Source organism: Aythya fuligula, chromosome 4 (genome assembly GCF_009819795.1).
Source record: "Aythya fuligula isolate bAytFul2 chromosome 4, bAytFul2.pri, whole genome shotgun sequence".
NCBI lineage: Eukaryota > Metazoa > Chordata > Aves > Anseriformes > Anatidae > Aythya > Aythya fuligula.
Window position 1 is genome coordinate 32,016,103 of NC_045562.1, and position 27,514 is coordinate 32,043,616.

The 27,514-nt window shown below is 40.8% G+C and overlaps 1 protein-coding gene across 8 annotated transcripts in view; it reads right to left on the minus strand.

Annotated features, from left to right (window-relative positions):
- Positions 1 to 27,514, minus strand: part of TRIM2 (tripartite motif containing 2) — an 85,361-nt gene that overhangs the window by 51,616 nt on the left and 6,231 nt on the right. For 2 of the 8 annotated variants that reach the window (XM_032187084.1, XM_032187082.1), the window contains one exon: positions 4,247 to 4,387. The exons of 2 other annotated variants lie outside the window; for them this stretch is intronic. The gene's annotated coding sequence lies outside the window, so the exon portion shown is untranslated. Of the gene's footprint in view, positions 1 to 4,246; positions 4,388 to 5,679; positions 5,894 to 10,339; positions 10,418 to 16,718; positions 16,836 to 27,514 lie in introns of those variants that run through there. 4 more of the 8 variants (XM_032187085.1, XM_032187087.1, XM_032187086.1 and 1 more) reach the window with 4 other exon arrangements.

A 27,514-nucleotide genomic window follows, 5' to 3' on the forward strand; every position in this document is an offset into this window, starting at 1 on the left:
GCCTTGCTGAACCTAAAGAGATTCGCACAGGCCCACCTCTCAGGCCTGTCCAGGCCCCTCTGTACGGCATCCCTTCCCTCCTGCGTGTCAGCCACGCCATACAGCTTGGTGTCATTGGCAAACTTGCTGAGCTCAACATATTGTTGGGATCTTTTCAAGAGTATTTTCCAAGTTCAGCAAAATCTTCTGAGTGCAATCTTTTTTTTTTTTTTTTTTTTTTTGTCTGTAAGTAATTATGTCAAGTGCATTTGTTCAATATTCCATCACTGCTTTGGATGGTTTATTGATCTGCACAAGCTGTAGGAGTGTCTTCATATCAGTCAAAAGTTCAACATAATATAACCACTGCTCTTTCCTTGCTAAATCAACTCATAAGCACTACACAAAGCACACTGCAAGATACCACAAACCTTCAAGATAAAAAATAACCCAGTTCAACTAAGCTTGGGCATAGAAGTCAAGCACAATACAAATCTTTGCAGAGACTAAAATTTACACTTTTCCTTGTAGCCATCATTCCATGTGACAGTTTTTCAAATGACAAATTCAATGAAAGGACATTATTCATTAAGCCTAGCATTCAATACTGATTAAAAAAAAAATCAACAGAAAAAGAGGGAATTCTCAATCTACATTTCCAGAATGGGGATGGGAGAAGTCAAGAACAGAAGCTCATGGTAACACAGAGAAAATAGCTTTACATGACCAAAACAAAAACAAACAAACAAACAAAAAGTCACCCAGAAATAAACTGATCATACACACGTTTAGAAAGACAAATAATACTAACATAAATAAATACATCCATACTGGATTAGGAACCAGCAGATTGCTGAACATTCATCTCATGCATTTAAAAACTGTCCAGAAGTAACTGCAGCTACTCCAATCTTTGCATCTCTTCTGCAGAGGGCATCCACCCTGACTTAAGAGCTGAAGATCCACCTAATTCGTTGCTACTAACATCCACCCAAGACTGCAAATATTCAGAAGGTTTCAAAGGGAGAGAGAATGAATAATACTTTTACACATGACCAAAATGCTGATCATAAAAAGCCAACCTGTCCAGTCCTTTCAGGGGAACTTTCAGATTATAGATGATATCTGCAGTCATTACAGTCATTTGCCTTCTCCTAGGGGCAGGGTATATTCTTGAAGTTAATCTATTACCTTAAAGATCCAATATCTAACAGTAAAGTGTTATGGTTTACAGACAAACTGCTGCCAAAACAGCTATGGTAGCAGTCCAGCTATACAGGATATATTTTGATGCTTGTGTCAAGCAGATCACCATGTAACGTAAGAGGTGCCAGAATACATGCTGTTAACATTTTTCACATGTCTATGATTAGCCTCCTTCTTAATTTAGCTATGCCTTTTTTAACCTTACTGCATGAACTGGCAGCAAGGTGGATGGAGCCAGACCACATCTACCTGCCACAGTAGCTGTTCACTGCCTCAAGCAGTATATTACAATTGCTATTTCAGTTCTTCCTTTTGAATGGGATCTGCTTTTGAGCTCTTACCTGACGTCCAGCTGGCAAGTGGGAAAGCTGCCTGGTGGCCAACAGACTTCTCAACTGACTAGATCCTTGGCTCTCCCCATAGAGTACATTAGAATGGTATGTTATGTCATTTATTTCACTTCATACTAGTCCAGTTTCAAACTAAACTACTAATTCCAGCTTTTAAAATAAGCAATGTCCAATCCAAATATAGCAAAACACCCCAAATATTAGAAGGAATGACAAGCAATGCCAGGATAAGTCTATAGATTCTGTGACTGAAAATATCCAGAGAGTTTATTGTAGAAAATAGTAGACAAATGTCTTTAATATTGCAATTTATACAACAAATATTTAATTATTTCAATCACAGAAATAAAACTCGGTCTTTATAGAAATGAAACAAATCAGAAAGGTTGATAAGAAATGCCACCTGCATCTCTCCAAAGGTCAAAATGAATTTTGCTCAGAGGGTGGTGGGCTTAATTCCAGTTGATCAAAAGCAAGGGAAAGGTTCACACAATTTCTCACAAAATAAGATTTTTTTTCCAAATTGCATTAGCTCAATGTTTGCAACCAAGAAGCTCCTGCCATTACAGGCACATGTCAACATGAACCTTACAACACGCCAACAGACTGTCTACAATACAGTAATGTCATATAACAAATACAAGAGCAAGCCCAATTCTAACAGAAGAAGCATGTCATAAGCAATAACCCATCAAAAACAGAGGCACAAAGAGGTGAAGTCTATTTATATGACTGATAAGCCATGTTCTTTTCCCTTCAGTATTTTAGTAACCTCCAAACAATGATTATTTCCTTTCCAACTTTTATTCCCTTCAATAAGTACCGGTTTTGTTTTGGAGTCTTCTCTCTTTTTTTTTTTTTTTTTTTTTTCCTTTAATTGCAGCTCATGTCACACACTTCCACATGGTCAAGTTTTTTGTTTCATTTTTTCTTAAATCACAACCTGCACTCTCTAGAAATAGCATATCTAATTTTGGTTCAAGGTGTCAGCCAAGCATAGGATCAGCAATTGTGGATTTTATTCTGACAGTCATAAGATTTCTTCAGTGTGGTCCCTGAAGCCTGACTAAAAAAAAGCAAGTTCATATATGTTATCCTGCAAAGTAAAGATGGGCAGGTGTCCAGGAGAAAGTTTTCAGGGCTCCAAAAATTAAAAAATAAAAATGAAAAATAAAAAAGGAAGAAAAGAAAAAAGTTGAAAAACATTGTCTTTGAGTTTTCAAACCATTTGTAGATTCTTAAGAATTAATGGATTTTTATAATACTGCATTGTCCATACAAAATATTTAAATTTGTGGTGTTTTTCTCTTCTATAGTACAGTTCTATTGAGGGTCATTCTTTATAAACTGAATTATTTGGAGTAAAGATGTGTTTGCTGCTGTATATAAACAAATAGTTCAAACCAGCTACACTTGTACCCTTGGGCATGTTTAATTTTGATGAGACAACATGCCTGCCAACTGATCAAATCCAATTCATTTACACTTGGCCCAAGAATCTCTCCTACCTTATCATACATCCTGCCTTTGTTTTTGTATAAATACTTGATGTGTCTAGACACAATCTTACACATTTCTGCAAAACTATGCAGAAATATTTTATGCAGATGATTAAATTTCAGCTTTACTGTAGTAATGTACAACACTTTGTTCTCTGAATTAGAACACCCAAACCTTTTCAGTGCATTTAATTCCCCAATTTTCCTCAAAGGAATCAGGAGCCTCACTGTGTTTATATAAGCTGTTCAAATCCTAGTTTTGTTATGAATTAATTAAATTCCATTATCAGGCAAAGACAGGCCCAACATGTTTTTGAGATGGCTTCAAGCAGCAATTATCTGGGATTTTCCAGTAAACAACCTGACCTTCAAGCTGGGATTGCCAGAGAAAAATACTATCATGGGCTTAGGAAATCCCCCAGCTGCACTGCCATCTTTGTCCAGGTAAGATCTGAATTTCCAACCACTGTGCATACTGCTGGACATAGCAGAATTCAGACAGCACTTGTGTACTCTCAGGACACGGACACTGCTTATCTCATACCTGACCTCAGAGCCAAGACTCCACTGAATTCATAGACAGAAAACAACTTCCAAAAAAAACATTTAAGACCTGTATTTCCCCCCTCTCCCCCACCCTAAATAAAGGCATTAAACATAGTCTTCTAGTTTTTATTCTGTATCTGGCATAATACATTTGCTGTCTCCCTTTTAAAATTCAATACACAAAACAGAAAATTTTCCCCAGTTGGCTGAAATAGATGTTTCCATCTAGAATTTGTTCTGTCATAAAATCCACTGCATGTTTCCTTTTGGCCCTCAAGCAGCATGCATTAGTGATGCTCCTTGGAGTAACAAAGAGATTCTGTTTAACCTTCCCTCTCAGGAAAACCTTGGTGTACCAAAGGCATTTCTCATAAAAAATGACGAAGCCCTCGCTGAAGAAAACACCAAGCAGTTCTTTACAGCCAAACTGCGGGCACTACAGGACCAGATCAGAGATGTGAGTTTCTTCACAAGTTTGTCAAATGCTTTGCTGAGAAGTTTAAGGAAACCTGTGGCTTGCCATAAACAATCTTGGACAAGGGTAAATAAAGCACAGAAGCTTTGTTTCATTTGTCAACAGCCAATAGAACAACCCTCTCTCCCCACCCCCCCCCCCAAAAAAAAAAAAAAAAAAAAAAAAAAAACTCTCTGGAAATAGGGACTAACCTCAGCTTTCTGCTTTCTTTGTTTTCTAGCAAGACGTTGCTGTCTCAAGACCAGGTACAGTAGCTTCCTGGTACCTTCTCTCTATAACCGCTCCAGGCTTTAGATTTCATGAGTCCATCTTCCAGAAAGTCATGGGGCTAGCTTTAAAATAAACAAGTTTATATAGATTTTAACAAACCAAGCCTTTTAGTACACTTTTCAAGCCCTACAGTTTATATTCCTACACTTATTCCAAGTATTTTACATTGCCTAGAAGCTCTCATTAGCATCACTGGTCAATTTCTGTTCAGTTCTTGCACAAATGGATATGTGGAACTTTAAGAAAGAAAACTTCTGATGGTTATATCACAATAGTTGGTCACTATATCACTATATAGTACATCACAATAGCTGTTATCCAGGTAATAAATCCATTGCCCTCAAAGAGAAATAATCTGAGGCTGGAACAGACAGTGGCTTTTCTTATACCATGTCCTTACCTAATAAATACTTATTTAGTCACCGCACTGTCACCACATTTTTCTTATATACATACAAATGGACATTTATGTCATTGTTCCAGCTTGACGAATATTTGACTTCAGGGTGATTATCGTCTTATTCTTGGTATATTACCTGATACATTATATTTCCTTGTTCTTTCTTACCCCTATCAATCTGCCTGACAGTCTGCCTACAATGCTTTTTGAAAACAGTAAAATAAAGTAAAAAATAAAAGCGCTAGGGGGGAGGGAAGGGGGATTCATGCTTAGCAGGGGAGCTGTGCATCAGGTATTGGCTCAAGTTAATTTTCTCAAAAGCAGAACAATAGAATATGGTTGTCAGAACATTAATGCCAACTTCAAAAAACCTGACACCTGTGAGAAGCAAAAGTCTCCCTCCTAATAATACCTTGACATCAACCTCTCAGATTTACAGGGATTTATTTTGCTTTGAATAAACATCACTGTGCCTTTCCTTGGCAAACTGCTTGGCTTTGTTTCAATTATTGCTTTTAAATATTAAAGAGCAGAAGGCATTTGTTTCCCCGTCACATCCTGTCCTGTTTACACAGCATCACACCATCAATCCCCTTTGAAATGCTTGCTCTTACAGCAAGCTCGACACACACACGGTTCAATCAAAACATTTCCTATTGTCTCGTGCCAGCCACAAACGGATTTCTGCACAAGCACTGAAAAGGTTTAAAGGTTTCGACAGCCACCTAAAGCTGAGCCAGCACGACTGTCAGAGAAAGGTGCTGTCAAACTGCTCCAACTCCGCCACTGCCACCCTGACTTTAGGAAGAGAAACGAAGACAAAGCCCTCGCTCACACACACAGCTCAGCTCCTGGCTGGAGCTCGCCTGCTGCTCAGCCGCTACTCTCCCAAAACACTCGAGAGCAAGAAAAAGCACAAGGATAGTTAGAGACGAGTGCGAAAGGATAACTTACATTGTTTAGAGAGACAGTGGGAAAGGACTGCTGCGGTTTCTTCGTTATTTTACACTGCTGTTGGCAGAGCAGACAACCACAGAAGTTCACCTACAGAAATCCCTCTTTAATTCTCTCTCTCCCAGTTCATTTACTCTAGAGCCTCTCAGCCTGACGAGATCCAACAGTCAAAAGTTTATCCCCTCGTATTTCCGAATGATATGGCCGACTCTCCTTGGACACATACCAATGATGCAGTAAAAACAGACAAAAGGGGGGGAGGGAAGAAGCGATCTAGCTTGAGCCTGAATCTTCTTAACTCAGTGTTTTCTGTAAAAGCTGCTCTCATGTCAGGAGCTCCCATCCCTGCGCTAATTCGCAGAGCATGGAGTCATCCATCTGGTTTTCATAAACTGCAAATTACGAGCAAAGCGGGGAATATACACAGCCCAGCTTTAGCTGAACTCCCCGAGCACCAGCCTTACAAGTAACCTGAGGTACAAAGGCTGTGAAAATAAACAGGCAGCCCCATGCCAGACTGACTGCATGCACTCTTGCGTGCGTGCAGCTGGCCGCCTCGCTGCCCCCCAGCAGCCCCCAGTCCCTGAGAGCACCCCACGGCTCAGGGAGGTGGCAGACACTTCCCCCCCACCCCCAGGGGAACAAAGCAAGCTTGCAGCCCTCCCTCCCAGCACAAACAGCCTCTCCGGAACGGGAATTAAAAAAAAAAAAAAAAAAAAAGTGCATTGCTTAGTTCAACAGTTTAGCAACTCAGTTAGAACAACCTGGTTTTTATAAACAGGGAAGTGAATGCTGATCCACTTACATCCTTTAAATGCTTCCAGGTGGGAAACAAACCCACTGGGGTCTCTCTCTCTCTTTTTTTTTTTTTTTTTTCTTTTCATTTGCTGTTTCTTCCTCTAGTAAGGCAACTCACAATCAGTGGATGGCTGCTTGATAGAGAGCCTCTGGGGTGATCCTGTCCATAATTACAATGAGCACTACACCAAAAGTATCACAAATAAAACTTCTAAAAGCACCCAGTGAAAGTCCCTGACTTGAAGCTCCCAAGTCACTTTCACACCCTAGTTTCAGCTATTTAAAGATCTACTGCCCTGATTACATTCAGATGCAAGAGGCCTGAGTGCTCACCTACATTTCTGGGTAGCTCAAGGTTTTGAGTCAGAACAAAATTATGTGTCTTTTCCAACAAAAAATTGCAAAAACGAATTTTCTCTTCTTTACAGATGATAAAGAAGTTCTGCTGTTGCTCGAGGCAAAAAGTTGTTGCTGTTATTTACTTCAAAATATCAAGTTTGATTTACTCTTCAGTTTTGCCAGCAAACTTTTGCAAGCTTTTCTGCTGGGAATAAGCTTACTCTGTTTGGACACTGAGAATCTGTAAATGAGGCAGCTTTCACCAAAGCATGAATCAGTGCAGTGAGTCATTAACAAAATAAAAACACCATTGTAAACAGTCTGCCTGAAAATCCTGAGCCTTGTCACTTGCTCCACTTCTCATCTTTGCATGATTATGATCCTCTACTTGGATTCAGGATTGATATGACTGGATTGTTATTTAAAAAAAAAAAAAAAAGATTCTAATTAATAGATACAAAGGAGAAAATTATGAACTAATTTTCTGTACACGTACTTTTGCCTGTGCTGTCACAGTTCCTTCCAATAGTTGTAGAAGCCACTGCATAATTTTGATCAAATCTGGTAGAGGGCTAAAGCTCTCTATTTTTGTATTACATTCCTACAGCTTTTGTGAAAACAGGCAGCCCTCCAGAAGAGTGAAATACAATCTAGTGATCCAATGTAAAGGGCTACACATGAGCTCAGGCATATTATTAGACACCAGAGCACCCCACACAAACAAGAGGTACATGAGAACAGATTTCCTGTGTCCTACCAGTTGACTGCTACCACAGTTGTACATCTTTGGCCTGCAGGCTAGCATTTTTCCTTTTGTTCTGCTCCCCTAAGAAGGTTAACAGCAAAACACTTGAAATGCACAGGCATCAGCTTAAGCAAAGGTATCTTTCTGATAAAGCAGTAAACAGGGTTGGTTAACAGTTGAGTTATTATTTTTCTTAGTAAACGTTTGGGGTCAATTGACTACATCTTACTTTTATCAGGACTGATATTTTCCATGAAATCAAAGGACTTAATCCTGGTTCAGAGTTCAGATTTGGGGACAGAAATTGTTTCACAAGGGTACAGCAGAATAGCCCTTGTGTGGCTTTCTGGATGTGCAGGCTCTCTTCCCATCCATACTGATATAGCACAGGACAAGTTGAATGAGCATTATCTTTGGAATAAGAATTCATTTTCTAGTGAGACATGGTGTTAAAGTGAAGAGTAGGTGGAAATTACCACTTTCAGTTTGTGATGATGGTGCAGACAATGTTTTTTTGCCTTGAGGAGCAAAGGCATTACTTACACTAATCTCTCAGGTACCCTTCAATTTACTTGTTCTCTCAGAAAAATACTGCAGTCCACTTACATCAAGAGTTTTTTTCACAAATAACTGCTACGTAAAAAAATAAAATAAAATTCAAGATTCAGAAACAGAGGACTGATTTTAAACGATCTTTCATTTTCCAGGCTTTGGGGATCATTCTTATTCTTCAACTGTTTCCCCTTCCTTTCCTGTTCTTCATTTCCTCCTTAGTACCACCTGTGTGAGTAGAAGCATCCTACTGCCACAGACACCTCCCGCTCCGAGGCAGGCTGGCTGTGTGTCCCCTCACTGTAGCATGCACTGCTTTCCCCTGGATAATAGTAAGACATCATTTGATACCCAGTTTATCACACACCATCTCCACAAACTTCTAGGCAGACAAGCATCACATTCCTATCTAGCACAGGGGTGTTAGTTTTCCTTGAGAAACTGAAAGATATTCGTCAGTTTGCTGATGAGAGAAAATTTACAGTAGAAGGTTTTAAACAAGAACAACTGCAACAAAGACCAGATCAGTTCAGGAGAACAATCCGCTAAGAACAATTTTCTTTCTCAGAAAAATAGCAGCTTCCATTAGGGATGTTTTCAAATACCAGCTACAAAATAACCTTGTTATTTTCCATGCAAATAGAAAGCAACCCTGACTTCTCACCAAGATCAACTATATCAGCAGTGTTAGCAGGACAAGGACTAGGAGAAGGATGCAGCTTAGATCTTGGTAATACTGATCATGTGCAACTTCATGTTTAGATTCTTGAAATATATTTTTTAACTGCACTGTATCTTTGTTAAAGCAAAGAAATTTGCCCCTCCTCAGTCAGTGACAGGTTTTGATGCACAGTAGTTGGCAGAAATTGTTTCTCTCTTGGATTGGATTCTGCTCCCATTGAGCCTAGTGGGGTTTTTTTGGAACTTCTATATCGTAAAGGTATAGATGGAAGCAATTTATTTTCTATCCTGTTGCTTTGTAGTTTAAATACTGAGAAAGTGGTAGGTGAAAGGTCTGGGTTTGTTGGAGACCACACCTTACCATTTAATTTGAACCTATGAAACTGCAGAATGATGGAAGCTCAGAATGGCAGATTAACAAACCAGGGATGCACCACAGCTCTGTGTTCACCTTTCATTCACACAGTAAACTACTTGGTGTAGGATTTTAAATACATTCCAGGTTGGTCATAGTTCAAGTCCTATATGAATCTCCTGATGCAAACAAGCTGTCATGCTTTGTACAGACTGTAAAACCCCAAGTCAGATAAACAGACAAATCTACCCTTGGAGGAGGAGTTCAAGGTAAAGCTTCAGTTCTCCTACCGTTGATGAAATATAATAATGTAGATTTTGGCACTGACCATGACCCATTTTTTTGGATTTTTTTTTTTTTTTTTTAAAGAAGAATTAGTTGTGATTTAAAACATTTAAAACCAGCACACAGAGTATCTCGGATTGGGGTTCAGATGCTGAGCTTGTATTCCTTACTGTGAATTTGCTCTCTTACTGTGTGTTTCATTTCAGTATTTCAGATTGTTGTCCAGAGACTTAAGTTTGGCAAAAGTCTGTTCCCCTTCAAGTTGCTGATGATCTGAAGAGATAATACTGTGATAATTCTCTGCAGTCTGCTCCTACTGTTAGATCAGGACTGGGCTGCTTCAAAGCTGTTGGTATTTTGCTTTATAATGCAGTAACACTCCTCTTCCACAGAAAGCAAATACACAGCTCAGACAAAAAATATTACATTATAATATTGATGCCATAGCTGTAGTAGCCCCAAGGCTGCTGATATTTTCACTACAGCCTGGAGTAGCCCCTGGCTGTCCCCAAGAAAAAGCAAGAACATGCATAGCACTAAGCCACTTTTTCACATCAACTCTCACTTAACATCTATGACTGCAGGGATCTGGGCTTTCCTGGAACACATAATCTGATTCTGAGAGCTCTGGTGACATTCAGCCTTGTCCCTTCTAAGAGAGCTGCAATGGTAAGCCCTTTTTTCACACTCTGAAGCCCACAGTGCAGAATCTAATGGCTGGATACTGCTTTGTCTTCTTCAAGCTTACAAATAAGCCAACAAAGAGCATGCAATGTATTTCTGCCAGTGGCGTTCATAAAGGTCACAGATTGGAAGGATGTGATTCCAAAAGACATACATTAGGCTGTTTTCAAAGGTTCCTGTTTCCCTTCCCCAAGCCCCAGCTGCACACTCCTATTTCTTACCTTGCACTGTGTGGCTATGTTTTCTTACTCTGACTGTGGCAATTTTGGGACCTCCACTGAATGGATGCAGTTCATTACCTGAGAGAAAATTAACACACAGCAAAATGCATCAATTTTCTGCAAGGAGAGTGAGATGAATTAGCTCACAGGTCTGGCGAGTGCCACAGGTGATGAAGAGATTGAGCATTACGGACGAGAGCAGGGGAAGAATGAAGACTGTGAGCCATTTTCTCAAGTTGCTCATGAAAATATACCATGACACAGGCAGGTTAGCACCACACCACTTCTGCCTGCTGAAGCTCAAAGCCCCACTTCCAAGGCAATCTTGACCCTTAAATTCTGGCATACCCTCAGTTTGCGGCAGGCCCACAGTTCTACTCTGTACTGCCCTGAATCATACATAGTTTGCTATCCTCAAAAATTAACCACCAGTCCAGGCTCCCATTAAATCATGGTGTCTCAGCATTACTGTTTTTCAGGAGCTTTCATTCACATAAGCACATTTTCTTTCAGAAGCAAGTGTCCAGGAAACACTGATGTAATACATTTTCATATGGCTACATTCATGAGAAGTTCAGAACCAAAAGTAATGTGTCCAAACCCTCCTTTTAAAAAAAATAAATAAAATGTTGTTCATCCAAGAATCAGAAGTGTTACCATGTGACCAGTAACACAAAGAAAAGAGCACATGGATAACCACAGCAAGCAGTTCAAAAGCCCTTGTGGGGCTGAAGTTGGTTCACAAGATGTGTATTGAATACTGTGCAGTTTGTTTGGCAAAAGAAACAGGAAGGGCTACATTTTCTAAAAAGCATACCAAGCTTAAATATTTATTGACTTAGTTCTTCTCTGACCTTGCCCGGAGCCATCCATTCTTACAGCATAAAGGGCCAGTATATGCCTGGTTTACCCTACTTTTCTGCCCTCAAGTACAAGGAGAAAGGAAAAAGAAAGTATGTTGAGACCTTTGCACTGAGGAACATGGAACTCAGGGGGAGAAAAAACAGCCTGTTTGTGACTGCAAGCATGGGACTGTAGTGGGAAAGACTACAAGAAGAGGGCAGGAGGAGAATATGTCAGCGGGTGGAGGGCTTTGGGGGAGCTTGTAAGGGCTGTGAGGAAAGCAGAATAAGCATCTTAAATGGTATGGAATGAAGAGATTAAGGAGGACTCCTGGGAAGAAGGCAGCTCTTCTGGAGAGGTTGTGAACCATGTGGTTGAGGTACAGGGACATGGGCTGTAGGGAGTGAGGAGCTAGATGCTCTGCACTGGCTTGAGCTGGAGACTGGGACAAAGGGTGAGGGGCCTTAGGCTAGGAGACACTAAAAGCCAGAGTGAAAGCCTGAGGGGCTCCTGGCTATGCAGGGCTTTGGGGCAGATGTAAATACAAGGAATCTCTACTGAGGATACCCTAATTTAGGTACTTAAGCACACATACAAGAATGTTTCCCCTGCTCTTCCTACCTACATGATCATCTCTTCCCACTCCTATATCCTCTTTTTTTTTTTTTCCCTGTCAGAGCCACATAAGTTCTAGCTCACATGTTCCCATCTGTGCATTGAAGCATTACATTTTCCATAGCTACTGAGAACCAAAAAAAAAGTTTTAAAAAAAGTTTTGATGCAGCTCTGGCTCCCACAACATATGCGAGAATGTATATATGCAGAATTGTATGCCAGGATATTACTGCAACAAACATTAACATCTGTCTTACAGTAGATTAGGGCATTATACTCAGGGAGCATGAGGTAAAATGCCCGCTGAAGACACCATGTAATGAGAAAGAAGTCAGGAAGAACATGAGCCCCGGTATGAATTGATTACATGAGATAAACTACAGTACTAGCCTTGAAGCTTAATGGGTACTACGCTTCTCGGTTTCACATGCTGTGAAGCAGCAGTGGTAAGAGGAAAAGGCTGATGGCAGGCGATATTTTTTTTAGACAACACCAACCAGGACAGAACACAGCAAGCTGCCCACTCAATTAAAGGCCCTTTTATGCTTAAATTGCTGCTTTCTCAGACCTTCAACCTAGCTACGCAGGCAAAAAGGAAGGAAACTGAAAAATTGAAAAGCTCCTTTATGGATGAAAGAGCAGTGGCATTTATAACATTTCCCGACTACCTGAGCACATACTGGGACACAGCTTACTTTCTGGGCCCAGGAGACGTAGGGTAGAGAGAGGAATCTGGGTGGGCCACCTGGAGGCTGCAATTAATTTTATACCGTTTCTGTACATATCCTAAAAGAAGGTGGTTAGCCAGACTCTGTTTTCCTACACTATCAAACCAATGCAGCTATGCAGATAGCCTAGTTCTGTAAGCCAGTGATTCCTGTAAGAAGAAAGCTTTGGGCTTGCTTGTGGAGGCCAAGGGAGCATCTTCCCAGCACGGGAACAGAGCACAGCCGGTACAAGTACCGTGCGTTGCTGATTCCTGTTTCCTTCAGCATTTCAGGCCAGCTGAAAGGCCAGGTACACGGAACAGGAGGGAGAGAAGTCAAAAAGACCAGTGGATTCTGGTAAACACAGATTTAAGGCAGCACAGGTCTGAAGGCCACTTAGCCACTGCAGTTCCCTCCACCACAGGCAAAGAAGGTCCCTGTTCTTTCTTCCTTGACCTGTTTCCAACTATATTGCATGCAGAGCACTCTACGGGACTGTCTCTGTAGCAAATTCTCAATTGAGAAACTTCTGCCACTGTTTTGGGGTGAATTTTGCATGTATACCCTGCCTTGCAATCCTTTTCTTTCCTAGGTGCAGTGCTTTCTCTGAGTAACGCCACCAAAATAAAACTGACAGCAGGTGCAGACCCTCTGCTTTTGATATCCAAGTAAGATCTGAGTACTAAAACCCTTCTAGTTTTTTCTTTTCATTTTTTAGAATGAAGCAGCATGTTGCACTTCACTGGCAACAATATCCCTTACCTAGAAAAGGATCTAATACTTAGGAAAAGGGACCTGAAAAAATACAGTTAAAGATTTTAAAAGCTTTCCCAGGTGTGGGTGAAGGTTGAGGATAATAACATGGAGAATATTAGAGGGTTCAGATTTAAGAGAGGGGACAACCTTACACAGGGAGGCTGAGGATGGTTTGTTTGCAAACCTCAGTCTCTATTCCAGCAGAGACCCGAGTGAGGAGTTTTACAAGGAAATCTACCCACACCTGACAGCAGGCTCCCACAGCTTCTTTCATGCACTCAGATGTTTTTTCTGTTACCTGACAGCTCAGTTTTCTGTTCAGACTCAAACAGCTGATGTCTCTTTCTCTTATCATAGCCTTAGCTGATAAATGTCAGGCAGATAGGACACATCAACAGAGCACCTGCAAATAAGCTGAATCCCTGAGAGGAACAGTGCCCTCAAAGCCTCCTGTTTTCACTGAGAATTTGAATGCTCAGTGTCATAAATTACAGCTCCAGTAACACAAAGCTTATTAATCTAGGTAGCCATTCTTTCCCGAGAGATCACAGAATCACAGAATTTCTAGGTTGGAAGAGACCTCAAGATCACATTTGGGAGCTCACCTGACATTGTCAAGGACAAAGAAGAGGAAATCTAGTAGATCAGATTCAACTTGACAGTCTTTGCCAAATATTGTTAGCAGATTACAATTTTCATTAACAGGTCAGGGTTTTGGTCAACCCCTAATTAATTCCCTCTATTAACTGCCATATTACTGAACGATAACATGAGTGCAGCTGTATTGCATGTGCCAGCAGAACATGCCAGCCACAGGGAAACGTTGGCAAGTGATCCCACAGTCAACATGCAGTGCACCTACAGAGACAGAGGAAGAAAATGAATTGCCCTGAAGACACAGCCCTGGGAAGCAGATCTTAGTTCTATTTCCAACTTTTTGCAGACTTCATTTCCCCCTCTTGTAGATTGAAGATGATATGCTAATCTGCTTCCTTAGTTATCTGAAAGCTGAGTTAATGAGTATTAGTAAATCATTTTGTTTCCACACACTGCCTATCATCTCAGAATCAGAAAGTACAATTATAGTGTATGCGGTTCGCAGTAGTCAGTTTCTTTATTTTTTTTAATGAAGGATGTTGATTCAGTGCCCTGTTTTAGCAACCTCTGTGAATACATCTTGAAAATTATCTCTCTGGGAGGAAGACAAATCAATTTTAATCTGCTGCCTGTTTACTCTGATGTAAATCAAACAGGCACAGTCTGCCTCTACAGAGCAAGCCATGTTGTGCTGAGCTCGTGATGCACAAGGGAGTTCTTTCTTTAGACGGGAGACAGACAGTGTGGTAAGCATATTGATTATTCCTAACTGTGTACGATGAGAGCACAGCAAAAACTCTTAGGTGTGCATTTATGCCTGATGTATCCCATTCTGCTTTCATTTTTATTTAAGTACTGAGATCCAGGTCTCTTAATCTATAGACAAAAAAAACAATTTCATCTTTATTTCTCAAGGCTTAGTATCTATCTACTACTTAGAGTAACTGAAAACCTCCGGTCTGTGTTCATAGCCTGACACAGAAGCAGCCTATTTCTGTAATTACCTTTTATTCACACACTGTATTGCTTTGGAGGAGGTTCAGTCTCAGAACTGAACTGTTCTTTCTAGTGTTTTAACAATAAACCTCAATTTCTGTGAGCATCAAGACCCCTCTAGTTAGAATGTACAAAGTACAATAGCTGCCCACAGTTTGGCTGGTTTTATTTGCAGGTTCCTCTCTAAATATCTCTTAACCAGTGTTTTGCACAGATAATATTGCTTGATTAACCCTCTGCAACTCAACATTCACTAAATGAAGCAGTCCTTCGAAGCATTATGGGGGATATGAGCATTAAGCCAAGGGTCTACAACTGCATTAGGGCTGTCTGCAGAAGCGGTGCACTACCCCAAAACGCAAGCAGCAGGGCAGACACAGGGGCACAATTATATGGCAACAGGTCTCTTAAGATTTTAATTTTTTGTCATGACTCAAGGCTAACCAGGATCCAATTGAAACTTCAACGTAAGATTAGTTCTGTGACTTTAAAAATAGGCACAGTGAATATGCTTATGTACAGTAACAGCTTCTCCCCCCCCCCCGTCCCCAGGTACTCTGAACTCCAAGCCTGAGCTGAAATTTCTGCAGATCCAAGCACTTCTGGTTCTGGCAGCATCTGAAGCAGCACCCTGGAGAACGGACCATCCCTGCCATCCTGGCACTACTGAAGTGCTGTCGTAGTGCCATATGGGACATTTCCAGCTACTCCAGAAGAAGGAAACACTGAAAATACTGTTGCAGCCTCATCTGCTTGAGGCTTCCCACTCAGTTTTGAGCTCAGAGCACTTTGGATAAGCAGCCAATCTGCTTGGCCAATCTGAACCCCGGGAGATATACACAGGCATCCCTAGGAATTATCATTAGCATTATCCAACAGAATCTTGTAAAATAAATGAAAGGAAGAAAAAAATATAACATATGAGTAGCCTCAGCAATATGCTGCTGAGCGATAGATACTTTGCTCTATGGTCATAGCAAAGTCACTTAATCTGTTATATCTCAATTTTCTTCATTTATAAAATGTGAATGACGATGAGCTCAGCTACCACATGAAATCTAGACAGACTGGACAAAACTTCAATGGCAGAGTGAGTCTGAGATTCTGCATGGTGTCCAGCTGATAGGGTCACTATGATTTTCTTGGTAGGTGGGAAGGATGAAAGAATCTGAAAAGTCCATCAATATTTGCATTGCAGGATTAAGTTTAAGAATACTGCCCAAATGGACTATTGTATTTAAAATTCTGAACATTAAAAAATTATATTAAAAACAAAACAAACAAACAAAAAAGTAAAGCTCAATCCATCTCTGCAGTCTTTTGCTCTGTGGAACTGTGAATTTTTCCTAATAGCAGCCAGCAAAGAGGACAGAAATCTCTGAACGTGACTTTGTTTTTCCTATGGCTAGGTATATATCTTAGAATATGACAGCACCTATCAGCATTTCAGGAAGCATTCATTTAACAGTACCCCATATCTAGCCACTTCACACAATGCCATTCATGACATTGCAAAAAATGTTACGCTTTGAAACACAACTGAATGATCAAGTACGGGAAACGCAGCTAAAAAGAACTAGATACTGATTAATTATTTACCAATTTATTTATTTAGTTTTAAAAATGCAAGTTTAAATGGGTCGTGTCCCCGTTAACTTCTGCCCTCCCAGGAAGGTCTTATCTGAGACTGAAAGAGCGTAATCCTAGTAGTCATGACACTGCATACAAAGTAGCTGCTTTTTTACATCAGACAGAGGAAAATACTCTAACAGCTGCCTCTGTGAATGGCAGTGCCTACCTGCCTTGCTAAAACATCTGCCCTTAATCTTAGGAGAAAAGCCACGATGAGGCAGAAGGCTACTTACTGCCGTTCCATAGAGTCCGGGCAGGAGTACGAGAGGCTGAAACTCACTCTGCCTCCGACCAGAGGAGCCGGCTCCCTGCAGCACTCAGACAGTTGGTCCCACTCTGGCCATCAGGCGGCTGCGTTGAAGGGTGGCCTTGCACAAACACAAACAGCTTGTCAGCACAAGCCAAAGAGGCGGGCCGGCCCTGCCGGCCACAATGCAAGCCAATGATTAGCTGCTTGGCGTTCTGGGTGTTCGAGATATTGTGTTTCATTCTTCAGCAGGGGCTGGCTGGGAAGGACTAGTGCTTGACAGTTTACTGCTGGGCAGTAAAATGCTTAAGGCAGAAGGAAAAAGAATCAATAAGTCACTTTGGGAAAAACACATACTTGCTGCGATTGCTCTTAGAAAACCCACAGGCGTCCCCAGTGCATCGTTTCTTTTAGGTCAATCAAACAAACACTGCAAACTGAGTCCAGTCCATATTTGCTATAGAGAAGTTTCACTTGCAAAGTCTCTGATTTTTCTTCTCTCCACTCTTTTTCACATTCTCATCCTTCCTAACATGTTTCATTTGCTGACACCGTGGCTTCTCACTTGTCAGTCACAAACATCTTTGGCCCTGACCTCCCAGCCTTTACCGATCCTCTTCATTGCTTCTCTTCACCTCCATCATCACTGCTTGTTCCTTTGGTCATCATCTTCCCTTTGGGGCAGAGTCACAACCCCAGCACCCCCAAGGTGAGGTTTTGTGAGATGATCAAACTAATCTAGCAACATACTGCTGGTGAAAGTGGAGATGCCGAGCCTCCCTTCTGTTCACCCTCCCACCCCCCCCATCCTTCCAAGAAAAAGCAGGGTAGCCCAGAAGCAAATACATCTAGGTCAGTTTAGTGATTCTAACAGCGAGACAGAAGAGCTGCTTCATGCAGCAAGTACTCCCTGAAATTTCTCCTCCTGATCTTGCCTCAGCCGTCTATGATCACACCTGTTTCTCCAAGTTCTTATCTCCTTCGTTGTTTGAATTGAACTGTTCCTATTTAATTGAATATCCTGCTTACAGCTGCTGATCTTGTTTCATCCCTGCTCTGTCCTACTTTTTTTGCCTCTAGTTTGGCTGTGAGGCCCGTCTGCCGCTGAAATCAATCTCATCAAGTCTCTTACACCAACTCCCTGGATGAATATCATGCTTTGTACTTCAGTCTCTCTGAGCAATTTCCCTGCTTCAGAAATAATTAAAATGCTTCTTAAATGCCATGCTATCTTTTTGGCTTTCGCTATTTTTTCTCTGACCTTTCCAATTAATTCTTCTCTCAGCATCTTCCTCGCTCGCTCCCGAGGCATCCTACTTCTTGTTATACTTCATACAGGTTTTACTGTTTGCTGGTGCAGTCTCCTGTTTCACTTTTGTAAGGGTGCATTTCTATTTTTCAGCCTTCTGCTTCTTTCTGGTCCTACATGTTACCCAGTGTTTTAAGAATACTGCATTAAATGCCTTGACAGCTCCTAGTTCTCAGATCCTTTTCTGGGAGCAGATTACAGCCAGCCGATCACACTCCATTCATTACTGCCTTTACAGCCTTGGCACAAGCCGTTTCCCGTCCCCCTGCTTTGGTGAAGGAGCTGAGCCCCCTGCAAAAGCAGATGCTGAAGTTAGCACCTCGTTGGGGTGGGCAGGCATATCGCAGCTCCCAGGCTCCTGCTGACAGGCTGCGCGTGAGTTCTGGCACACTGCGCTGCATCACAACGTGCCTGGGTCACGTCTGCAAGTTTCTCTTCACAGTGAGGCATACTGGGCACGTTTCTTAATGATAGCTGAGATGCTAGTGCAACCGCACGGCTCCATCAGCTGCCATCCAAGCATACAATCTACAGCGCCTATACCTTTATCCAAGTCTGCTGCTTAGTTAACCCTAAACTAGGCACATTGGCAATATTTTATTAGAGATCTCTTCTTTAATGTTTTCAGTATTGATATTTACTGTGTGATCACAAGATTTGATTACTTCAGTCATTTTGATTACTGAGCCTGGATCTCATTCCCAATGCACCTGCATTGTTCTCCCTAGAAAATTCAGCATCTAAGGTCATCTTTTGTTTCATAGTCCAGCCACACTGCCTACACATCTCCATGCAAGCCAAGCTTTCTTGTCCTGAGCTTCAAGACCTTTTCAGAGTTTCTCCTTTCTTACTGATCCACTCCCACAGCTGTCTTCACCACAAGGCCTGTCTTTTCAGCATTCTTTCTTCCTACAAAGCTCTTTTCTTTCCACCTTGTCCTCTATGCAGAGAATGCCCGGCTTGATCAAATCAAAGTATCTATTTCCCTTTCTTTTCTACAACCCACACAACACAAAACATTGAAATAATATATCAGAATGAGTCTCGGGAGCAATAAGTAGACTACAAGTAACTTCAGAAAGAGAGATGCTCCATACACAATATAAATTTTATGTGCTCAAATTTTTCTATCAACCATATGCCATATTTAATGCACCTTTTGGTGCTAGATTTTTAATGGAAAGGATAGGTATCAAAAGCCCTTGATGGACATGGATCAAGTGCTCAAACACTGTACATGAGATTGTGAAAAGACTGCTATGAAAAGACTGTTTGTAGATGCACAAGAGAAAGAAAGCTAGCTATTGCATCTCCGATTCCCATGGCAATTTATTTAAGATGCTAATTCAGTGTAACCACAAATACAGAAACAAAAGAGAGAACAAGAATGAGCTGATTTAGTGAACTATGTTGAAAAGGCAGACTTTAGACAAAGTCACTCTGGGTATAACTCCAGTGACTCCACTCACAGAATTATGCCAAGGATGAAGCTGCCTCTTTGTCCTTAAGCCTTGTATGACGCAGGAAAACTGTCACCAGCACTGCCAAGGGTACAAACCCAAGTGCCAGCTAATCTGAAGACAGCCAAGCTCATTTAACAGCTCAGTTTTACCAAAGGGGCCATCCAGCCCCTCTCTTCATCATGACTGCCAGCTGCACAGGCCTGCCCCCTCCCTCACACGTGCTCAAGGAGCCGTGCGATGGCTCACGGAGCCAATTCTACTCACTGGGTATGTTTTTCAGACAGGTTAATGATCTGACTCATCTCCCTGTCACGTCAAACAGCGCAAGAGGCAGCAAAGGAAAGCAGTGATCACATGTGGCTGGAAGCAGGAGAGGTAGAGAGGTGGAGACTGGGATCTGTCTTCTTTTTTTTATAAGCAGAAAGTTGGCTGTCATCCCCAGAAACCACCATCCCTTCTGGGGTAGGACCTAAAACTATGAGGTCCCAAACCATGGCAATCTTAAGCACAAGATCCTAAAAGCACCTAACACCCCCCCTTGCTTGATTTCCAGCAAGCACTAACATGTTTTAATAAAATGTTGTCAAAGTGAAAGTGCAGTACTATATTCATTAAATGCAGGTTTCTGAAAACAGTAATAATTTGGTTTACCAGGGGAAAAAAAAAAATGGATAGGGGATAGATTCTTATGGGGGGGGAAAAAAAAAAAAATTTGAAAAAAAAAAAAAAGAAGCAATTAAGTATTTTGCATCTGAAAACAGAAAGCATTTGGAATATGAATCACCACAATTTAACCTTACCTACTCCCTAGGTTGCAGGCTTCTCCATGGGGTAACATTTAGAGTCTGTCTCCTTCCCTACTTCCATCCATGCATCCGGTTTATATCATTTATTCTTTGCTCGGTAAAACTGTTATTCTCCCTTTCCCTTTTTGTGGCCTCAGCCTATCTTCAGCCTGCCCTTTCTTCTCAAAACACAATCCCAGCTGCATGCTGTTTTGCCTGTCACCTTCACCCCTTAGGAGGCCACCAGGGAGCTTCAGACCCTGGGGCTCAGCCTGACCAATTTGTATCTGTGCCTCCACTAGGAGTAGTCCTCTCCTGCTTCCCCAGCAGTAGCCATAGACACTGCAGAAGGGAGTTAAGCAGGAAGATTTTTGTCATGTTTTACTGGCCTGGTTTCAATTAGAAAGTGGGTCACAAGTTGTTCCCAGAAAGCACACAAGCTCAGGCAACAAAAGACTTTGGATGGTGACAAAAGTGAAACTCTGTACGTGAATTGTTCCACTTTTCTTTAAAAAAGGAAAAGAAATCACAGAAATGGCAAGGAGAAGAGATCATGTGCAGATGTAGCACACTAACACATGAGGCTGCAATCAATGGGAACTTGGGCTTAGTCCCAGCTCAGACCATGTGCATTTTGAACTTTGAGCTCTTGGACCATTTCCTAATTAGAGAGCAAGGGGCACACTGTGGAACTATTTAACCCTTTTGTGGTGCCTCACAAGGTCAAGCAAATGCCAGAAAAGACACTGGGGATATATCTAGCCCCTGGAGGTCACATCTGACTACAAGAAACATCCCTCTGCTCCAAATGGTTTAGTGAAACAACAGCTGTCAGCACATCACTGTTCATGGCTCGCTACACAGAAAGATGAAGCTCACAACTCCTCCTTCCTGCATCGCTGAAGGCTTGCTGGGATGTCCCCTATTCTGCCAGCTCCCCATTTGTAATGCCACACCAGGGATCTGATCAAAGCAGAGATATCCACCTGGAACTTAATACTGGAAATAATGCCAAATTGCACACAGAGACTTGTTTCTCTACAGCACAGGAGCGGAAAAGCAGCATAACACAATAAAACTGTAAGCAAAAATACAAATAACATTTATCATGGTAGAAACTGTGTTGAAAGAAATAAGGTTACATAGCTGATGTACATCAACAGCTGTGATAATTCCTATTCTATCTGACTATCACTGACATTCTAGTTAGATGTGGATTAGTGATTTAATCCTTTATATTCCGCTGTAAAATATCAATCTTATGTCTCATCTATTTCATAGAACTACTGTGTGGATACATTTACAGCACCTTGAAGCTCTCATTGAAGAAATTCTGGACACGCAGACTCTTACTGCTTTCATTATTGATTTAGGAAAGACAACTTTCCAGAACCAATAAATACAGGATAACTAGTTTGGCAGAATTTTATTTCCAACAGGAGTTTGCTGGATAATGTAATGCTTCTAATTTTGACCTTCTCTGGTTGATCACAGTACCAATTAAATACTGTTAGAGAACATCAGTGCATAGAGAATGAAAAAGAATAGGCCAGACATTTTTCTTCATCCAGTTCAACTGATGTGGTCTTTCTGTAAGTTTTGTTTCAACTTTGACACCTCTAAGGTCACTCATTCCAAACATAATACAAATATACTAATAAAAACAGAAGCACCTCCAAAAACACATGCGCTGTGGATAATGATTAACCTTGGTGTCACAGGGCACTGTAAATCTTCAGGCTAATACTCCCTCTGTGCAAGTTTTCTCCCTGTTTTCATTGGGTTCCTTGTCCTTGTAAGAGGTGGTTCACAGAGCTTGGAGGAGATGTTTCATGTACAAACTACTCTCTGCATATGCTCTATCCTACTTAAAGACTAAGTTCCTCAGTTTCCCATCTCACCAGAGACTTTTTGAGCCTCAAGGTTTGACCAGACTGCACTGCGTCAAGAGTAGCAAAAAATACCAAACCTAGCTCTAAGATAGCTGTCTGCTATATACGCTGCCAAAATACTAGAAAACTCTGTCCAGCAACAAAGCGAAGTAGCTGGACACTATGTTGCCCTAAATAAATTTCTCCGATACCCCAGCTGGCTGTAAGCTACTTTGATCTATGCTGTACTACATTATAGTCACTCCCCTGCTAAATTCTCTGAGTGAATCTAGGTATGATATTTAAATTCCACTGGTGTTCAGTGGTGATTCATCTACTTGTAGTGGGATTTTTCAAACAATGCTGAAACACCCCTTAGCTATGATTAGCTTTGGAGTTCACTATATACTCCAGAAGGACAAATGTTTTGCTTTTGGAAGAGGCCTACGTTCAGTGGCAGGTACTTCCAAAGAGAGCCACTGACACCAGCAACATCAATACATTTCAAACAACACAAAATGATTCACCTCCAAGGAATGCTTTTCCAGATAACAGTATAAATATTTCAAGCAGTATATTTGGAACAGAAAAACTGATATGAAAAAACATGCCATCTCCCTTTTTAGATATGGCCTTTGTAACACAGGCTTTTTCTTCACACTTCTCTGGGTTGAGATGTCCCTGGTCACACATATGAACTCGGGGAAAATATTGAAAAGAACTCTTTGTGAAGACCTTGCTGTTAAGCAACAAATAGATATGAATAATTAGAAGACTGCCTTCAAGATAGCAGTGGCTCCTGTTCCCATCATAAAACCTATTTATCTTGAACTTAGACATAAATATCACACTCACTTGTTTGGCACAGCACCAAACCTCTGCAAACAAGAGCAAAGGATGCTCAGAGAAGAGGAGGTGTTTGCCCATCAGAGGAAAAATGCTCAATTAGCAATGCAGTGACCTTGTTTCAAAGAAAGCACTTTAATACGTGCCTTCCTTTCAAGCATATGAGAACTCCTGCTGATTTCACTCTCACATCAATGAGGTCAGCCATGGATTTAGCCAGGAACTAAAAGGAATTAACTCTCCTCACACACACACACTGAGTAACGGCCAGAGTGGTCTGCACCTCACAGTGCAGATGAGGCTCACTCCCTTCATCCCTTCCCACTCCCAATAAAGATCAGCAGCTTACCTCTTCCTGAGTGAGACTACCCAGCTGTTTTATGTTGGCTGTCTACATATTGAATCTGGGTGAGGGGGATACCAAGAAAATGCTACACCCAGTTTATTTCTACAACCCCTTTTCTATCTAGCAAACCTAGAGAGCATGTTAGTTACCTAGCATATGGAAGCACTTAAATAATTCAAACAGTTGAAAGGAAACTGTAGAGGCACAAAAAAGGTCAGAATCATTCACTTGAATGAACAAATGCTTTTAAAGATAGTTTTAAAAGATGGTAGTGTGTACTCACAGAAGCCTGAAAGCAAGCAAACACTACAGTCTAAGTGTTCAGCATCCTCATGTAACTGGGTCACATAAAAGGGAACTTTTGATGACTTCCAGGTGTTCTCAAGTCTGGCTCCTTGTGGTCACCCAGTTCCCTATAAAAACAGGGCCATGCTAGTTTGCAATCAAACCTCTGTTACAGAGGTATTCTGAACTGCAGGAGAGGGGAAGAGCTTAATATCATAAGACATCACAAACTTTAGCCACGAAGAACTCATTTAGAACATAAGAGTCCCCTGATCCAAGCAGCACATGGCTAAAGCTGTCGTGTGAGCAGGACCAAACTGCTCCCATGCATGGTGTTAAGTCATATCGTTTTATAGCAGCCTAAGAAAACTGAACTGGGAGTCAAAATACTCCCAGAGCTTTCTTCTGTCAATCACGCATACAAGAACCAGGATAAAAATGTATAAAAGACAATGCTAGCAGACTGAGCATACTAAGATTCATGTTAAAGGCAAAAACAACAAACAAGTCCATAGACAAATGGATAACTGCAGAGTGAAAGCAGCAATGCTATCACAAATTCCTAAAGGGTTGATAAAACTCAAGCAAAACTACTAAACTAATGCACACTGAAAGAATGTAGTCCCATTTGGTACAGTCTCACTGTTTTGACAAGACATGAAATTCATGAAATGATAAAATGCTCCAGAAATATATATTCTGTTAGAGATCTGCAAGCATTTAAAACATTCTTCATAAGAAAATGGTTGTATGAGAGTGTATTTTGATACAGCAACTGTAAGTTATGGAGGAAAATCCATATAAGAACATACTTATAACCAATATGAAGTACAAAGAACATGTCTGAGAATTTAAACATACTTAATTTTTTATTCAGTGTGATTCTAAAATCAACTAGGTAGCTTTTTATTTACCACCAATAGTGTCTAGATACGTCCAGAAAGATTTCTTGCTAATATTACATTGGGGCAAGAACAAAGTGTTTGAAATATTAGCCAGCCAACTAAGAAGACTGGGGATATTGTATAGTCTATCTTAAGCAAATAAGTAAAGAAAAATACGTGTAAAAGCAATTCCAATGCTATCTACATTAGCAAAGACTTTCTGAAGATATGCAGAATGAGAAAAAAATTGAAGTATCTATAACTTAGATCCAGCAGCACTATGTTTTTTACAGTTACAGGAAATCAGTTCCACCTCAATTTTTTTTTTTTTTTATTTTTAACTGCCATTAAAATAATTTATATATATATATATAAGTGTTTCTTTCAGCAATTGGTCTTAGTGCTATTCTTTCTCTAAAAGTACTGAGTATGTTGCCTCATTCCTTGAGCAAGGACTCCCTGATTTCTGTTAAAGCAGTCACAGCTGCCTGACTACAACCCAGTGCCCTACCAGGGCCTTTGTGTTGACCTTGTCTATGGCATGGATTAAATTACAGTTTGCACACTGCCGTCCATTTGCATGCAAGGAACAAAATGTGTTGTGAGGCGATACTGCACAGTACCCAGAGTCTGGATGAACAGCAGGCCTTGAGAATTTCTGTGTATTCACTTGTGCTTCTCTGCATGTTTGTCAAGATGAGCCATGTGGCATGCTTGAAAGAGGTTTCTTGCTTAGAACTGATTGTTTGCTCTTGGTTGCTTTCTGACTCAAGCTGAAAGAGATCTCATAGAAGGAGGTATTGATAATCGCTAAAATTAAGCAATTGTTTAATTAATTGACTTATTTTAAAGCTATATTTCTTGGCCATTTTAAAGACAGGTTAAAGATATCAAAAAAGCACAAGTCAGCCAGAAAGGAACAGGAGACTGTTAACATGTAAACATAAAAATTAAAAACAAAACAAAAACAAACAAAAACACATTCAGATAGGCATTTTGTTAACATCAAATATTTTGTGAAGTCCTCTAGAGATGTCAATACTCCAGTAAAATTAAGCTTGCACCAGAGATAGCCTTTTTTATATAAGCCTTGCAACTGAGGAAGATATGAAACAAGACACACTGAACCCAGTTACACAGAAGAGGCCAGATTACATTTGCAAGACTCTGAAGGAAACTCTTTGATATGAGGAGAAGTATTCCCATGGGTGGCTCTCTCAGAAGGTAGTAACTTTACATATTGCTGTACACAGATTTCCCAGCATGAAACAATGTTGGCTTTTTTTTTCTTGCATGTTTTACTAACACTATTTCCTTACTGTCAGGGCTGTTCTTTCCCCATTTAGAGCTATGTTAGGCAGCTCAGGACCTCACGGTGGACAAGATGTGAGCTGCTGGCTGTCTCCTCTGCAGGTAAGCAGTATTCAAAGGTCAGGGTCCAGAGGGAATCTGTGCAGTGAATGAAGTCAAATGAATGGAAAAAAGACTCCTCTGTCACTGTATTTCTCTGAGTTGGCTCTTAGTGGGATCATACGTTGTCTATAGCAAATAAAATGGCCAACAATTGTTAGCAGCAACAATTAAGCCATTCATTGTGCCTTTCGGAAAATGATGGATGGAGTTTCTTGTACCAACCACATCCCAGCTGCACTCTTTATCAATTCCTCCTTCATAAAAGTTGTGCTATTTGAGCATCTGCTCTGAATCAGTAGATAAACAAACTACTATGGACTTCTTTGTACACGCATCCATTCACAGACAGAGACAACACCCCACTGACCTAGAGAATTACAGTGTGACAGACACCCCTGCACCTACTTTTAATCTCCACACCTGATTGAAGCAATCAGTTGAAGAGCTCTCTTGAGTTCTCCTTAGTAATAGCAAATAGCTTTATTTGGATAGCTCACCAGAAGTACAGCTGACAACACGGCGATCTTGTGCCACTTCTTGCTCTGGCCATACTCAAACTTTCCTCAGCAACAGAAGGGAATTATATTTAAAGGAAAAAGCTTTTCAGAAGATAGGGTCAGACTAGTGGGGGGTCTCTGCTGCTGAAAGATCTAAGCAACCTTTTCCCAGCTCAATAAATCAGGGTTGCTTAACGCCCAGCCCTGTTTTTCCAAGGACTAGCTAGCTGAGGATCAAGGAGTGTCAGAGAACTCTCTTCTTTTAGCCCTCCACAGGACGTACAGTCAGGTGAGGTCCCCTCTGCATCTGACTGCCCTCATATCTTCAAAGCAAGCAACACCAAAAAAACTTTTGTGCTTTCTTCAGAAAACTTTTTAAGGACAGACCTGTTTTTTAAAAACATTACCTGAAAACAATGATGTGACTTTTTGTTGCCCCAAGAGACCAAACTGATAATTCCCAAAATATAAGAATAACGGTGTTTTACATTGTGGTCCTCCCTTGCCTATACTGTCTGACATGGAACAAGAAATTAACATTCTGGAAAAAATGAATTAGCTGAAATTATTTCAGTGCATGAAGAACCAAGGTCAGAATCAAAGCAAACAATCACGAGTCTCCTAGTAATTACCATGAGAACGATTACTTTTCTCATTAACAATTATTGATTTCTATGTCTTTGATGTCCATACTACGGTGTTTATTATTAGCACCATACAAAGCCATCCATGTTATAAGCCCCGCTGTTAACTCTCAGCATGCTCTTAAAAACAAAATAAGCTGAACAAGTTCATTGTTTTACATCTTAAATTGCACAGCCATCATTTTGTGAATCGCAGAATCAAATAAAAGAGTACTTTGGCCATCCTGCTGGGTGGAATGGTATGATGGTTGGAAGCCCCTTCAGGGTAAAATTTTGCCATGAGAATATTCAGTATTGAGTTACATTCACCTGTAGGATGGCTACGTCTTGGCACAAGGTTAATATACGTGTTGCCCTAGGAACTCCAGCACATTAAAATGATTTGGGTGTTAGATGATTTAATTCTTTAATCAGTTTTCAGACTCATTGGTTCGCTTTT